Source organism: Dendrobates tinctorius, unplaced genomic scaffold (genome assembly GCF_039654945.1).
Source record: "Dendrobates tinctorius isolate UK_male_01 unplaced genomic scaffold, ASM3965494v1 ptg000350l, whole genome shotgun sequence".
NCBI classification, from domain to species: Eukaryota; Metazoa; Chordata; class Amphibia; order Anura; family Dendrobatidae; genus Dendrobates; species Dendrobates tinctorius.
The window spans coordinates 425943-441943 of NW_027362016.1; positions in this window are offsets into that span (position 1 = coordinate 425943).

The window sequence follows — 16001 nt, forward strand, 5'->3', positions numbered from 1 at the left end:
CTGCACTCTCGGGTGTCCCAGTGTTAGCTTATGCAGATTTCTCGCAACCGTTCATCCTATATACTGATGGGAGCCTCCACGGGCTAGGGGCTGTGTTGTCACAAGTTCAAGACGGCCGGGAGAGAGTGATCGCGTATGGAAGGCTCTCACTTCATGATTCCGAGCGCAACACTGACAATTACAGCTCCTTTAAGCTCGAGCTCCTCGTAGTAGTGTGGGCCATGACGGAGTGGTTCGCAGAGTACCTGGCGGGCCCCGAAGTGGTGGTGCAGACCGACAATAACCTGCTGGCCCATTTGGAGAACGCCAAACTGGGGGCTCTGGAACAAAGGTGGGTGGCCCTAAATTCAACTATAAGATCATCTATAAAAGAGGGGCCGAAAATGTACACGCTGACGCCCTCTCCAGGATCCGACATGCAGGGAAGAGTCGAGACGACGCATCGGAAGGGGAAGAGATACCGTTCGCCCTCACCGCCACCGTGCTCATGGATGCCACCCAGAAGGTATCCCCCTCGGAACCCCTAAGGGGCATGCTGGAGCAATCCCATGATAAATGGATCCAACAGCAGCAAGAAGACAAAGTAATTGGGCTCCTACGGCAATGAGTAGCTGCTTGCAAACTACCCACCGACTCCCAAAGACAGACTTTGACTCAGAATATGTCGCTGATGTTATGACAATGGGAAAGACTGGTCATCAGAAGGGGACTATTGTATCGTAAAACGACATCACGGACAACATCTAAGACGATTTGGCAGGTAGTTGCACCCGGAGCCCAACTCAACGAACTGGCCCAAGAAGCCCACGAAAAAGGGGCCCAATTTGGGGCTCAAAAGACCTTGCAATGGTTGCAGCAGATAATTTACCATCCACGCTTACATGCAGCTCTGGACAAGACTTGCTGGGCCTGCCGCCTATGCGAGCTAGCCAAACCGCCCACACAGCGAGCCCCAGTGCAAACAATAGTGACCTCAGTGCCCCTCGAGCTTTTGACGGTGGATTACCTGACCATTGGTCCCGTGTCCCAGGGGTACGAACACTGCCTCGTCATGGTGGACCATTTCACTAAGTTTGCCGTGGTCACTCCCACCCGAGACCAAACCGCAGAGTCGGCCGCCTCCGCAATTTGCAGAAACTTTATGCAAGTGTACAGCTGCCCTCAACGTATACAGTGGGGCAAAAAAGTATTTAGTCAGTCAGCAATAGTGCAAGTTCCACCACTTAAAAAGATGAGAGGCGTCTGTAATTTACATCATAGGTAGACCTCAACTATGGGAGACAAACTGAGAAAAAAAAATCCAGAAAATCACATTGTCTGTTTTTTTTTCATTTTATTTGCATATTATGGTGGAAAATAAGTATTTGGTCAGAAACAAGCAATCAAGATTTCTGGCTCTCACAGACCTGTAACTTCTTCTTTAAGAGTCTCCTCTTTCCTCCACTCATTACCTGTAGTAATGGCACCTGTTTAAACTTGTTATCAGTATAAAATGACACCTGTGCACACCCTCAAACAGTCTGATTCCAAACTCCACTATGGTGAAGACCAAAGAGCTGTCAAAGGACACCAGAAACAAAATTGTAGCCCTGCACCAGGCTGGGAAGACTGAATCTGCAATAGCCAACCAGCTTGGAGTGAAGAAATCAACTGTGGGAGCAATAATTAGAAAATGGAAGACATACAAGACCACTGATAATCTCCCTCGATCTGGTGCTCCACGCAAAATCCCACCCCGTGGGGTCAGAATGATCACAAGAACGGTGAGCAAAAATCCCAGAACCACGTGGGGGGACCTAGTGAATGAACTGCAGAGAGCTGGGACCAATGTAACAAGGCCTACCATAAGTAACACACTACGCCACCATGGACTCAGATCCTGCAGTGCCAGACGTGTCCCACTGCTTAAGCCTGTACATGTCCGGGCCCGTCTGAAGTTTGCTAGAGAGCACTTGGATGATCCAGAGGAGTTTTGGGAGAATGTCCTATGGTCTGATGAAACCAAACTGGAACTGTTTGGTAGAAACACAACTTGTCGTGTTTGGAGGAAAAAGAATACTGAGTTGCATCCATCAAACACCATACCTACTGTAAAACATGGTGGTGGAAACATCATGCTTTGGGGCTGTTTCTCTGCAAAGGGGCCAGGACGACTGATCCGGGTACATGAAAGAATGAATGGGGCCATGTATCGTGAGATTTTGAGTGCAAACCTCCTTCCATCAGCAAGGGCATTGATGATGAAACGTGGCTGGGTCTTTCAACATGACAATGATCCAAAGCACACCGCCAGGGCAACGAAGGAGTGGCTTCGTAAGAAGCATTTCAAGGTCCTGGAGTGGCCTAGCCAGTCTCCAGATCTCAACCCTATAGAAAACCTTTGGAGGGAGTTGAAAGTCCGTGTGGCCAAGCAAAAAGCCAAAAACATCACTGCTCTAGAGGAGATCTGCATGGAGGAATGGGCCAACATACCAACAACAGTGTGTGGCAACCTTGTGAAGACTTACAGAAAACGTTTGACCTCTGTCATTGCCAACAAAGGATATATCACAAAGTATTGAGATGAAATTTTGTTTCTGACCAAATACTTATTTTCCACCATAATATGCAAATAAAATGAAAAAAAAACAGACAATGTGATTTTCTGGATTTTTTTTTCTCAGTTTGTCTCCCATAGTTGAGGTCTACCTATGATGTAAATTACAGACGCCTCTCATCTTTTTAAGTGGTGGAACTTGCACTATTGCTGACTGACTAAATACTTTTTTGCCCCACTGTACCTTCCGACCAAGGAGCATGTTTTTTGGGAAAAATTATGGAGGAGCTGCATCGTCTCCACAGTATCGACAAATCCCAGACTACGCCATACCACCCGCAGGGAAACGGGGCCTGCAAACTATTTAATCGGACATTAATTCAAATGTTGCGTACCCTGGAGAGTGACAGGAAGGCACGCTGACCCGAATATGTCCCTGAACTAGTATGGGTCTATAACAACTGGGTGCACCGAGTTACCGGCTATACCCCCTACTCCCTGCTATTCGGGCGAGAAGGCAAAGGGATCACGGAGGTAGACTTGGATCCAGAGTATGGACCGGAGTATCATCTTGGGTACGAAATCACCGACACCGGCTGCAAACCCACCACCGAATTGTTCATACTAAACTCCAAGACTTAGAACACCCAGGAAGGCATCTATTTCCACCCCCCAACCTCCAAATCGGAGACTGGGTACTCGTACTAGACCAACGCCCCCAGAACAAATTAGAACCACACTGGGAAGAAAGTCCCTACCGAGTCTTACGCCCAGGGCTGCCACTAGGAATTTCGGGGCCCCATACTGGCAAAATTTTAGGGGTCTCCTTGAGACTCCGCCCAGGCCCCACCCCTCAAACTGTCCACAGTCCCACCGCTCTCTTTTGGAAAAACTCCACTTCTCACCAATCACACATTAACAGTTCCCATCACCAGATCACACATATAGCCGGCAGCTTTTGCTTTGGCCAAAAGATTTTTTTAAGCCACCACCCTAACAGGATAGACAATTTTGGCCAGGCTCTACTCTACTGTAACCTATTAAATATTTGTTAAAATATGCAATACAATTTAGGTATATTTTTATTTTTTTCTCAATTTTTAAAATGACCAATAATATCACCTACAAGGAACAAATACCGCTACACCATGTCCAGACCACATATTACCACCACATAGTGACCTATAATACCACATACAAGGAACAAATACCGCCACACCATGCCCAGACCACATATTACTATCATAGTGACTGAATAATATCACATACAAGGAAAAAATACCACCGCACCATGACCAGACCACATATTACTACCATAGTGACCGTATAATATCACATACAAGGAACAAATAGCGCCACTCAATGACCAGACCACATATTACCACCACTAAGTGACCAAATAATAGCACATACAAGGGACAAATACCACCGCACCATGCCCAGACCACATATTACCACCACATGGTGACTGAATACTACAATACTGATCATTAATAAAAAAAAACATAATACTATCACCATAAGTGCCATTATACACAAGAGATCTGTACTTAGTATGCAGTGTCTGTGTACAGGTAACACAGTGATCACTGGTGACATTATACACAGGACCTCTGTATATATAGTATATAGTGCATAGTGTCAGTGTATAGGTAACATATTAACTCACCAGTGAAGTCTGTAGGTGAAGTCCTTCATCCTTGCTTTTCATCTTTTATCCAGCACAGATCGCCATCACGTCTTCCAGCCAGGGCTCGTCTCTGCAGGAAATAACACAGCTATCTAGAGCTCCGCTTGCAGAACACATTACTTATTTTTTCCCAACTTCTACATTACATCACATGAAGAAAAAAAGGTGACATAGTGTCGCTCTGCACAGTAACAGGACCGCCCCCCCCCCCCATTTAAAACAGTATACTCAAAAAAGAAATACATCACTGCAGTAATAATATTCCTTAATTAGCCCCTATGGTAATAATATCCCCCATCATGACCCCCGTGTGTCTCATTCCTGGCTTCAGCCATATGTTCTCCCATCCCACCCTCATGAGTATTCATTCTGCCCCATATGATCTCCCCATTCTGCCCCATATGATCTCCCTATCCTGCTCCATGATCCTGTGCGATCTGTCTCCAATCATGCCCGTATCTCCATTCTGCCTCGTGTCTCGCATTCTGCCTCCTCCTGTGTCTCACTGTCACATTCTGCCCCATGTCCTGCATTCTGCCCCAGAATCCAGCATTCTGCCCCAGCGTCCACCATTCTGCCCCGTCTCCCAGTCTGCCCCAGCGTCCAGCATTCTGCCCCAGCATCCAGCATTCTGCCCCAGCATCCAGCATTCTGCCCCAGTCTCCAGCAATCTGCCCAGCATTCAGCAATCTGCCCTAGCATTCAGCAATCTGCCCCATGTCCAGCATTCTGCCCCAGCATTCAGCAATCTGCCCCATGTCCAGCAATCTGCCCCATGTCCAGCAATCTGCCCCATGTCCAGCATTCTGCCCCAGACGCCAGCATTCTGCCCCAGACTCCAGCATTCTGCCCCAGCGTCCAGCAATCTGCCCCATGTCCAGCAATCTGCCCCAGCGTTCAGCAATCTGCCCCAGTTTCCAACATTCTGCCCCAGACGCCAGCATTCTGCCCCAGACTTCAGCATTCTGCCCCAGACGCCAGCATTCTGCCCCAGACGCCAGCATTCTGCCCCAGCATTCAGCAATCTGCCCCATGTCCAGCAATCTGCTCCATGTCCAGCAATCAGCCCCATGTCCAGCAATCTGCCCCATGTCCAGCATTCTGCCCCAGTTTCCAACATTCTGCCCCAGACGCCAGCATTCTGCCCCAGACTCCAGCATTCTGCCCCAGCATCCAGCAATCTGCCCCATGTCCAGCAATCTGCCCCATGTCCAGCAATCTGCCCCAGCGTTCAGCAATCTGCCCCAGTTTCCATCATTCTGCCCCAGACGCCAGCATTCTGCCCCAGACTCCAGCATTCTGCCCCAGACTGCAGCATTCTGCCCCAGACGCCAGCATTCTGCCCCAGCATTCAGCAATCTGCCCCATGTCCAGCAATCTGCCCCATGTCCAGCAATCTGCCCCATGTCCAGCATTCTGCCCCAGTTTCCAACATTCTGCTCCAGATGCCAGCATTCTGCCCCAGACTCCAGCATTCTGCCCCAGCGTCCAGCAATCTGCCCCATGTCCAGCAATCTGCCCCATGTCCAGCAATCTGCCCCAGCGTTCAGCAATCTGCACAATGTCCAGCATTCTGCCCCAGCATCCAGCATTCTGCCCCATGTCCAGCATTCTGCCCCAGTCTCTAGCACTTTGCCCCAGTGTTCAGCATTCTGCCCCAGTGTTCAGCATTCTGCCCCAGCTGTTGTGAACTCATTTTCTTGTTTACCTATGGCTTCTGGTGAGGGTGGTGGAGCTGGCTGTGTTGACAGAGGAGTCATGAGTTCTCCATCCGGGCTCCCTCTGGTGGTGACAGCAGGTAATGAAGCTGATCTAAATGGCAAAGACCTGCCACCTGAGGAGGAGGAGGACTGTGATTGGACATCAGGAGTCTCTGACTGGATTTAATACAGTCGACTCCCTAATTTTGCGCAGGTGATTTTTTCCTGCCCTGAGGTTCTGGTTTCCAGTTCTATTCCTGCCTTCTCAAGCTATGTTTGCTCTGCTATTTTTTCACATGAGATTTGGTCTGGTTTACTCAGTTTTTGTGGTCAGCCAGCCCCTGCTGGGGCTGTGCTGAATTTCCATTCTTATGTCTCTGTTTATGCCAGTTTGCTTTTTGTCCCTGATCAGATTGGTCTCTTTTTGCTCTGCCTTCAGAATATACCAGAGTGCTGATATAGGGAATTGAAGTCTAGCGACTTCAGGGTTTTTGTTATCAGAAAGTGTTGGACATTTTTTGGCAGGGTTTTGTGCGTGATTGCAGACAGCATCTTTCCTTTCCTGTCCTTTCTTGTTAGTGTGGGCCCCATCGTTTGCTCAGCCTATTTTTCTATCTGTGTTTGTGTTTTCATCTTGTCTCACCGACAATACATGTTTGTGGGCTGTCTATTGCTTTGGGGTCTGGTCTGGGGCAGTTTAGATTTCTCCTTTTCTTGCTTTAGGCTTATTTAGTTCTCCAGCTGTGACAAGACATCTAGGATCATAGTAGGTACGCTCCACGGCTACTGCTAGTTGTGTGGATAGGATCGGGGGTCTGCAATCCACTTAGTTACCAACCTCTTTGGTTTTCTGGGGCTTAGCTTGTATTTGTTTTTCCTCCTCGGTGACTCATTCATAACAGAATCACCAGCCATACCGCAGATTCTAGGGTACTCAAAAGCAGGAAAAAAAAATTGTAAAAAAAAAAAAGTGTCAGAATTTTTTTTTTTATATGTATTTTTCCCTCTTTTTCTCTGGGGCCGTAGGAGGATTTTTTCCTTAATGGAGATTAAGCAATTGTCTGATCGTGTGGAGCAGCTCGCTGCTGAAGTGCGGAGAATTTCCGCCTATCCCGCTCAATCACATGCTGTTGAACCAAAAATCCCTACTCCTGATGTGTTTTCTGGGGATTGGTCTAAATTTTTGAATTTTAAGAATCATTGTAAATTATTTCTTGCCTTGAAGCGTAACTCATCGGGGAGCTCTGCGCAGCAGGTTAAAATTGTCATCTCTTTGCTGCGCGGTGATCCCCAGGATTGGGCGTTTTCTTTGACACCTGAAAATCCTATTCTGACTAATGTGGATGCATTTTTTTCAAGCCTTAGGGTTTTTGTATGATGAACCTAATGCTATTGATCAAGCTGAGAAAGCCCTATTGGCATTGAACCAGGGTCAGGATTCTGCAGAGTTATACTGTCAAAAATTCCAAAAGTGGGCGGTCCTTACTACATGGAATGATGGTGCCTTGGCAGCTCTCTTTCACAAGGGTTTATCAGAAACCGTAAACGATATTATGGTGGGATTTCCTGTTCCCTCTGGTCTTGACGATTCTATGTCATTAGCCATTCAAGTTGATCGGCGTTTACGTGAACGTAAAACTACACGAGAGGTGTTGCCACCTTTTCAACAAATGTCTGAACCTATGCAATGTGATAGAGTTTTGTCTAGGAGTATAGAAGGCGCAATAAGCTGTGTTTTTGCCCTAAACGAGAGAAACGTTTTGCACACACATTTGCTGTGGGTGGCGTACAACCTAAGTTTCTTTTGGCAATTACTCTGATCTGCTCCTTATCCACATTTTCCACCAAGACTTTTGTGGATTCAGGAGCGGCTTTGAATCTGATGGATTTGGATTTTGCTAAACGTTGTAGTTTTCCCATGATACCTCTGCGGACGCCTATTCCTTTGAGGGGTATAGATGCTACTCCTTTGGCGGAGAATAAACCTCAGTTTTGGACCCAGGTGATAATGCGGGTCACCCCAGACCACCAAGAAAATTGTAGATTTTTGGTACTGCATAATTTGCATGATACTATTGTTCTGGGTTTCCCCTGGTTGCAAATCCATAATCCAGTTTTGGATTGGAAATATGTGTCTGTGGTGAGTTGGGGCTGTCGGTGTGCTCTTGGTGACACTCCTGCTTTCTCCACCTCTCCCCAGTCTCATGATGTTCCTGACTATTTGGCTGATTTTTATGATGTATTTAGTGAGAGTAAGGCCTCTTTCACACATCAGGTTTTCGCCGTCAGGCGCGATCCGGCGCTTTTGACAAAAAACGGATCCGGCGAAATGCAATGCCGGATCCGGTTCCCCCCCATTGACTTGCATTAGAGCCGGATCGAGCCGGATGGCCATGCGTTTCATCCTGTTTTCGCCGGATCCGGCAATGTGTCGCGATCCGGCGTCTGGAAAAAACGGCTACTGTAACGTTTTTTGTCTCCGGCGAAAAAGCCGGACACGCGGATCCGGCGTGTCCGGCTTTTTCACACAATGAAAGCCTATGAGCGCCGCAATGCGCCGGATCCGTTTTTTTTGGTCTGAGCATGCTCAGTAGCTCTGCCCACAAGACACATATATAAAAGCATGACAGTGGGACCCTCAGCCACACCCAACATGCCACCCAAGACAGCAACCAGGCGCAGGAGAAGGCAGAAGACCACTGCAACAGCACCATCAGCACCACCACCACCACCCCAAATGGAGCAGCATGCTGAACAATGGGAGGGGAGTCCAGCAGCAGATGAGAGATGGTAATTATCAAATCCCCCATTCCTCCAAACTAGGGCCATGGAATATCAAGATATTCATTGGCCCTTTGTTTCTCTTTATTCAACAGCCGCCCAAGAGATGCAGCAGCAGCAACAGTGGCAGCACTGGCAGCACTGGCAGCAGCAGTAACACCACCCACAGGCATGGAGTCTGGCCAGCAGGAAGACAGCACATCTTCTTCTGGGAGCCCTCCCTCTCATCATCAGCGTTTGACGGTAAGTTTTTATTTCCAAAATCCATCATCTCTGTAATATATGTCTATTCATTGCCTTTTATTTCAAAACAGGAATCACAAGATGAAGAGGAGCTCCCAGAAGAAGAAGGAAGGGGTGGACAGACACCTGGAGTGGGCTCACAATTGGTAAGTTTTTTGCATCAAACGCAGAAACACAACATCACACTACACACAACACATAGAAAACAATGTTCTGCAGACCACACACAGCAAACAAATGCCTACATCCAAAGACATAACATTTTTTGTTTTCTTCTCTAGTCTTCCCAATCTGGTGCTCGGCCAAGAGGTCCTCGCAGTGCCTCCCAGGGTCGTCGGCGACAGCAACGCGGCGGTCACCAGTGTGTAAGTATAAATATTTTTGCTTTGTTTTTTTGCACTTTTTATTTCATTTCTTTTGTGGAGGCTAATTATGTTATTTTTGTCTTTTTTTTTTAACAGCCTTCACAGCGTGCTCCCGACTCTGACGGTGAGGATGGAGGGATTGATGTGGACCACCTCATCGATCTTGTCAGAGAAAGGGAGCCGCTATGGAATATGGCTGACCGCCGCCATGCTGACCTGATCGTTACCCGACGACTCTGGGAAGAAATCTGTTCGCTCCTTGTGGACCGCTGGGAGGACCTCGATGCTCGGGCCCAGATTAAAGAGCGTAAGTATATACAGTACCGGTTGCTTGATGTAAACCAGTGTTTCCCGAACTCCAGTCCTCGTGGTCCCCACGGATCATGTGTTCAGCATTTCCATTTACTATGGAAATCCTGAAAACATGACCCCTGGGGACCATGAGGACTGGAGTTTGGGAAACACTGATGTTGTATACTAACCACTTCTTTCTCGTTTCAGGGGACAGAATTGTGAAGCGGTGGTGGTCTGTGAGGGATCGTTTCAAGAAGGAGTTCAATAAAGAGATGCAGGCCCCGAGTGGATCTGGAGGACGCAGGAGCAAGTACAAGTACGCACAAGCCCTGTCGTTCCTCCGGGAAACAATGGTCACCAGAAGGTAAATATTACACAGCACATGTGAAAAAAAATGTTTAGATGTAACTTTTTTTTTTCAGCCAGGGCCATACCATGTCACTATTTTAATTGTTTTTTTTTCTCTTTATTCCACAGCACGGTGAGCAGCACTCGGGAGCCTGCACGATTGGACCCTTCTGAGGCGATCCCTGAGGAGACCGGCACCGAGGGACACTTCGACCGCCCCGGTACATCTGCACCTTCCCAGCCTTCCCACACATTCGACCCATCTGTCCCATCCACCAGCACAGGAGCATCGTGGCCGCCTACATTACATGAAGCTGCTGGTGAGGAGATCGCTTTCCCTTTACCCCACCCTTCTGCCCCTGCCACCTCTAGTACACCTGCGGGTACTGGGCGGCAGCGGCAGAGGGGTCAGGAAAAGACTTATGCGCCAGAGTTCTTGCATCTGAATGCATCTTTCCAGAACTGTCTAAAAGTCTTGTCAGAGCAAATCTCCGCAGGCTTTCAGCAGATCAACTCCAGCATTCTGGAGGTGAAGACACTTCTGCAAACCATGCATTCAGAAGCAAGATCTTCGCCAAACCATACCTTTTTCAGGTCTGTTGTGGAGCGCATGGAAATGCTCTCTCCTACCCAGCAGATGCATGTAATGCATTCATGCCACGGTGCTCTCCAGCACGTTACCTCCCAACCTCCTCCTCCCACCACAATAGTTCCTCCACCTGCACCCCCTCCAGCCACTTTCCATCCTCCCCCTCCTATCACATACCATCCACCTCCCCAGCACCAGCCACCTCCCCAGCACCAGCCACCTCCCCAGTACCAGCAACCTCCCCAGTACCAGCAACCTCCCCACTTCCAGCAACCTGCCCCGTACAAAACTCCTTCCCCGTACCAAACTCCTTCCCCATACAACTTGCCATCAACATCATCTGCTCCTACAGTCCCTGCCCAACCCTCCACTCCACCGCCCACCACCTCTTCTGCCTCCCACATGTCCACCCATTCTGTCGCTTTTTCCACACCTTCACCTCTAACTGTTCCTTCCCCACCATGATCCCAGTCCTCTCTCCACACTCCCAGTGTCGAAGTGTCCCGCAGCCCCTCCAGCAGTATTTCCACCCCACACTACACAGATTTGTAATGTGTTTTTTAATAAAAATGCCTATTGGTTTTAAAACCTTTATTAAAAAAGTTTTTTGCACATTAAAAACATTTTACAAAAAAAAAATATTTTAAATAAAAAGTTAAATTATTGTTTACACTGGTTGTCTGTCATTTCTTTCTGCGGCGAAATATGTTTAAAAAAAAGGTTAAATAAAGGGTATTTAAAAGGTAAAAAGGTATTCAAAACCAGGTATATAACTGTGGGTAAATTTTAGCTTTTTGCCACAGTTGTGTTCCTGGTTGTGTTTGAAGCAAAGTATTTAACCTAAAAAGTTGTGTTTATTGTTGGTGATTTCATAACAATGTACACAACTTTTGTTAAAAGGTGAAATACTTTGCATAAAACACAACCAGGTACACACCTGTGGCCTAAAGCTAAAAATAGAGACCATGACAAGATAGCCAACTTTGGTTGGCAAAGGTATATACTGTTGGTACAGAAGGTACACAAGTTTGGTTTGGGCACAAATCTTTCACACTCTGTCATCCTGCCTGTGTACTCTGCCTTGAGGTGACAAAGTATAGTGCAAAATTGTCCCTCATTACTGAAACCGTCACAGAACTTCTAGTGGTAATGTCATGGTAATCTTGCAAGGTGGTTTCTTCAGAGGTGTCCTCAATGGAAATGGGTTCCTTGCAGATAACAAAATTGTGGAGTACCACGCAAGCTTTGATCACCTCGTCAACAGTTTCTGTCTTGAGGTTGATCGCAGTCAATAGGACCCGCCATTTGGCTGTCAGAATACCAAAGGTACATTCAACCATTCTTCTTGCTCTTGTGAGGCGGTAATTAAAAATGCGTTTTGTTCTTGACAATCCTCTGCTAGAGTACGGTTTCAAAAGGTGTTCTGACAGCTGGAAGGCTTCATCCCCTACACAGACAAATGGCATAGGTGGACCAGATGTTTGCGGCAGCGGTCTAGGGGGTGGGAACTGGAAGGTGTTTCCATACAGTTTACGCCCCATGGCAGACAGTTTGAAAACTTGAGAGTCATTGGAGCGGCCATAGGCCCCGATAACAACAGCAATAAATTTGTACTCCGCGTCAGCGATGGCCATGAGGACAATGGAAAAATATTTCTTGTAATTGAAATATTCAGACCCCGATCCGGCTGGCTTTACAATGCGGATATGTTTCCTGTCCACAGCGCCCAAGCAGTTCGGAAACTGACATATCTGTTGAAACTTTTCTGAAATTTCAATCCACCTCTCTGTTGTGGGCTCTGGTAAAAACTCTTCAGCTAAGGAGTCCCACAGTGCACGGCATGTGTACTTCACTATTCCAGATATGGTGGAAATCCTGAGTCTGTACTGGAAATGCAGTGACGAAAGGGATTCTCCAGTTGCAAGAAATCTGTGGGGAATTAAAAAACAATCAATTAGTTTAAAATCACAGCATTACATACCAAAACTCAGCTATAACACTTGGAGATACAAACTACCACCAACAAGATTGCAGTGAATGTGTGCTCTGATGCGAGCATATCCAATAAATGTGGCTTACCTTAAAGTCACCATCAGACGCTCTGCGGGTGAAACAGAGAAGCGGCAATAGGTGTCCGCTTTTCTTATGAGGTGTGCAATGCGCTCCACCAAGTAATCAAAATTCTCCATTTTCATCCGAACATATCCAAAAAATGTATCCGGGTTTCGTCTAAGGTCCATGCAGAGTGTAGAATAGACCCCACGCGTCATTCTCTTGGCTGTGATGGGGTGGATCCACAATTGTCATCTACGATGCCTGATGCGCTGCTGTCTCGCTCTCTCCTTCTCCAGAACAATCACCCTCAAACGATTCGCCTCTGCTGTAAAATCCGCCAAATTCTTCAAAATATTTCCAATGACAACATCCATCTTCGCCAGTAACTTGCTCTTCTCTCCAACCTGCACTTTCTCCTCTACAACCTGTCAAAGAAGGGCTGTAGGAACACGCTATATATAGTTTTTCAGTAGCCAATCCCGTTCGGAAGGCCACAAGGGTCAATTTTAAAAACCGGATCCGGCGTAATCCGTCAAAAAACGGAACAAAAACCGGATTAACCGGATGAGATGGATCCGGTTTTGTCTGTCAAGAACAAGACGGATCCGGCAGAAAACCGGATCCGTCACATCCGGTTTTACGAAATATTTGCCGGATCCGGCGCTCCGGCACGACGCCGGATCGCGCCTGACGCCGAAAACCTGATGTGTGAAAGTAGCCTAAGTCTGCGTCCCTGCCTCCTCATCAGAGTTATGACTGTGCAATTGAGTTGAGGACTGGGTGTAAATTTCCCAAGGGTCGGCTTTTCAACTTATCTGTTCCTGAACACGAGGCTATGCGATCTTATATTAAGGAGTCATTGGAGAAGGGTCATATTAGACCATCTTCTTCACCCTTAGGTGCTGGGGTTTTCTTTGCGTGGCTAAGAAAGATGGCTTATTAAGGCCTTGTATTGACTATCGTTCCCTTAACAAGATTACGGTTAAATATCAGTATCCGTTACCCCTGATTTCTGATTTATTCTCCAGAGTTAAGGGTGCCTGCTGGTTTACTAAGCTTGACCTCAGGGGGGCGTATAATCTTATTCGCATCAAGCATGGGGATGAATGGAAGATGACGTTTAATACTCCGGAGGGACATTTTGAGTACCTGGTGATGCCTTTTGGGCTCACTAATGCCCCTTCTGTCTTCCAATCCTTCATGAATGATATTTTCTGGGACTTTGTGGATGTTTTTGATCATCTATTTTGATGATATTCTGATCTTTTCCAGTGATTGGGATTCTCATGTGGAACATGTTCGGACTGTGTTCTGGATTTTGAGGGAGAACTTCCTGTATGTTAAGGGATCGAAATGCCTTTTTGGTGTACAGAGGATTTCATTTTTGGGATTTATTTTGTCTCCGTCAACTATTGAAATGGACCCGGACAAGGTACAGGCCATTTATGAAACGAAACCCGACCTTAGCGTGAGGTCGGCCACGAGGTCGGCGACCATCGCGCCAAAGTCGCGTTTCAAAAGATGCTTTTGCGCCCTTTTTCAGCCAATTAGGAAGAACGGACACTGTGGGCAATGTGATGACATAGGCAGTGGTTACCACCATGTTTGTGAAGGGCATGCAAGTGATTGGCTTGCTTTGTGTGGCGTCACAGGGGGTATAAAAGGGCGTGCACAGCGACCGCCATGTTACTTATGCTGATCTCAGAATAGGGAGAGCTGCTGCTGATTCTGTAGGGAGAGCGTTAGGCAGGGAAGAAGATACCAAAAACTACTTCTGCTGTTAGCGATTTTGCCTGTACAACACACCAGTTACTGTGCAGTGCAAGGGGAGGCTATATTTCAGTGCATCAGCTCGGTTGGTTATTAGGCTGCCTTTTAAGGCTCCCTGATAGCTGCATTGCTGTTTATACACTGCTGAGCAAACTGCTTTTTTCAAAGCATTCAAAATGTTATTGTTTTGTCCTGGTGAGTTACTGAGCGTTCATTTTTTCACACACCGTACAGCGGTGTACGCTGCTCACACAGTACCGTGTACCGGCTGTTATCACGGCCAAATTGAAGCTATCTACGTGTGTGACTCTGTAAGGAAAAGTCGAGGAGTTTGTCCATTCTTACAGACCTACACCTTATAGTTTTGTCCGTTTTTCAAACAGTTTAGTATATTTGCTGTTTGATTACGTTCAAAACTAGAGAGAGACAGCGTGTGTCAGTCCTTATACAAAAACACGGAGCTTGACAATTTTACATACACCGTACAGCGGTGTACGTGCACGCTCCTCTCTCAGTACCGTGTAACGGCTGTTATCATGGCCAAATTGAAGCTATCTACGTGTGTGACTCTGTAAGGAAAAGTCGAGGAGTTTGTCCGTTCTTACAGACATACATTCTAGGGAGATTCCAATTCTGCCCAATTCTATATACACCTTGTAGTTAGTCATACACTAGGCAATTTCTGCCTGTCACATTGCGGTGTAATCTGTCCTGGGCCAGAGACAATAGTTCAGCGCCCTCCAATCGACATTGAGATTCAAATTCTCTCCAATACTCTATACAGCTTTTGTCTTCTCATACACCAGCCAATTTCTGCCTGTCACATAGCGGTGTAATCTATACTGGGCCTGAGACAATAGTTCAGCGTCCTCCAATCTACAGTGAGATTAAAATTCTCACCAATACTCTATACAGCTTTTGCCTTCTCATACACCTGCCAATTTCTGCGTGTTACATAGCGGTGAAATCTATACTGGACCTGAGACAATAGTTCAGCGTCCTCCAATCTACAGTGAGATTAAAATTCTCACCAATACTCTATACAGCTTGTGGTAGCTGCTTTTGTTCTGACCAAGCGTCAGCTGTCCATATCACCAGTGAGTTCAAATTGTGAGGTTCCTCGCCCTTCTGTTCACAAGCGCTTGGAGACAAAGTGACACACACACTGGTCGTGGCTAAATCACTTTATCTGACGTAATGAAATACAAGGAATGTTTTATACCATTTACAACAAATATATAACTCTATGGAGCTCATTTGGCCCCCACCATCACCTCAGGGTCGTACGTACCTTGTTTACAATATACCCAGAACATGTTGTTGAGAACAAATATGATAACAAGTATAGTTTCCTTGAAGACAGAGACTACTAGTCTACATAAGAATAATTCTAGCAATAATAAGGCAAAAGGCTATTGAAGTCTTAAAGGCATTTAAAGGGATATAAAAGCAAACCATTAACTCTTCTATATCAATTTCCCCCTTTTGTAAATGGTATAACCTTTGCCACAGGGTCAGGTGATGTCCACAAAGGAGCTACTGTCTCATGGGTCTAGTACCCATAAGGGGGCTTCCTACCTGCTTCGCCCATTCACCCTCAGTGTGGACACTCACCTTCCCCATCAGCAAT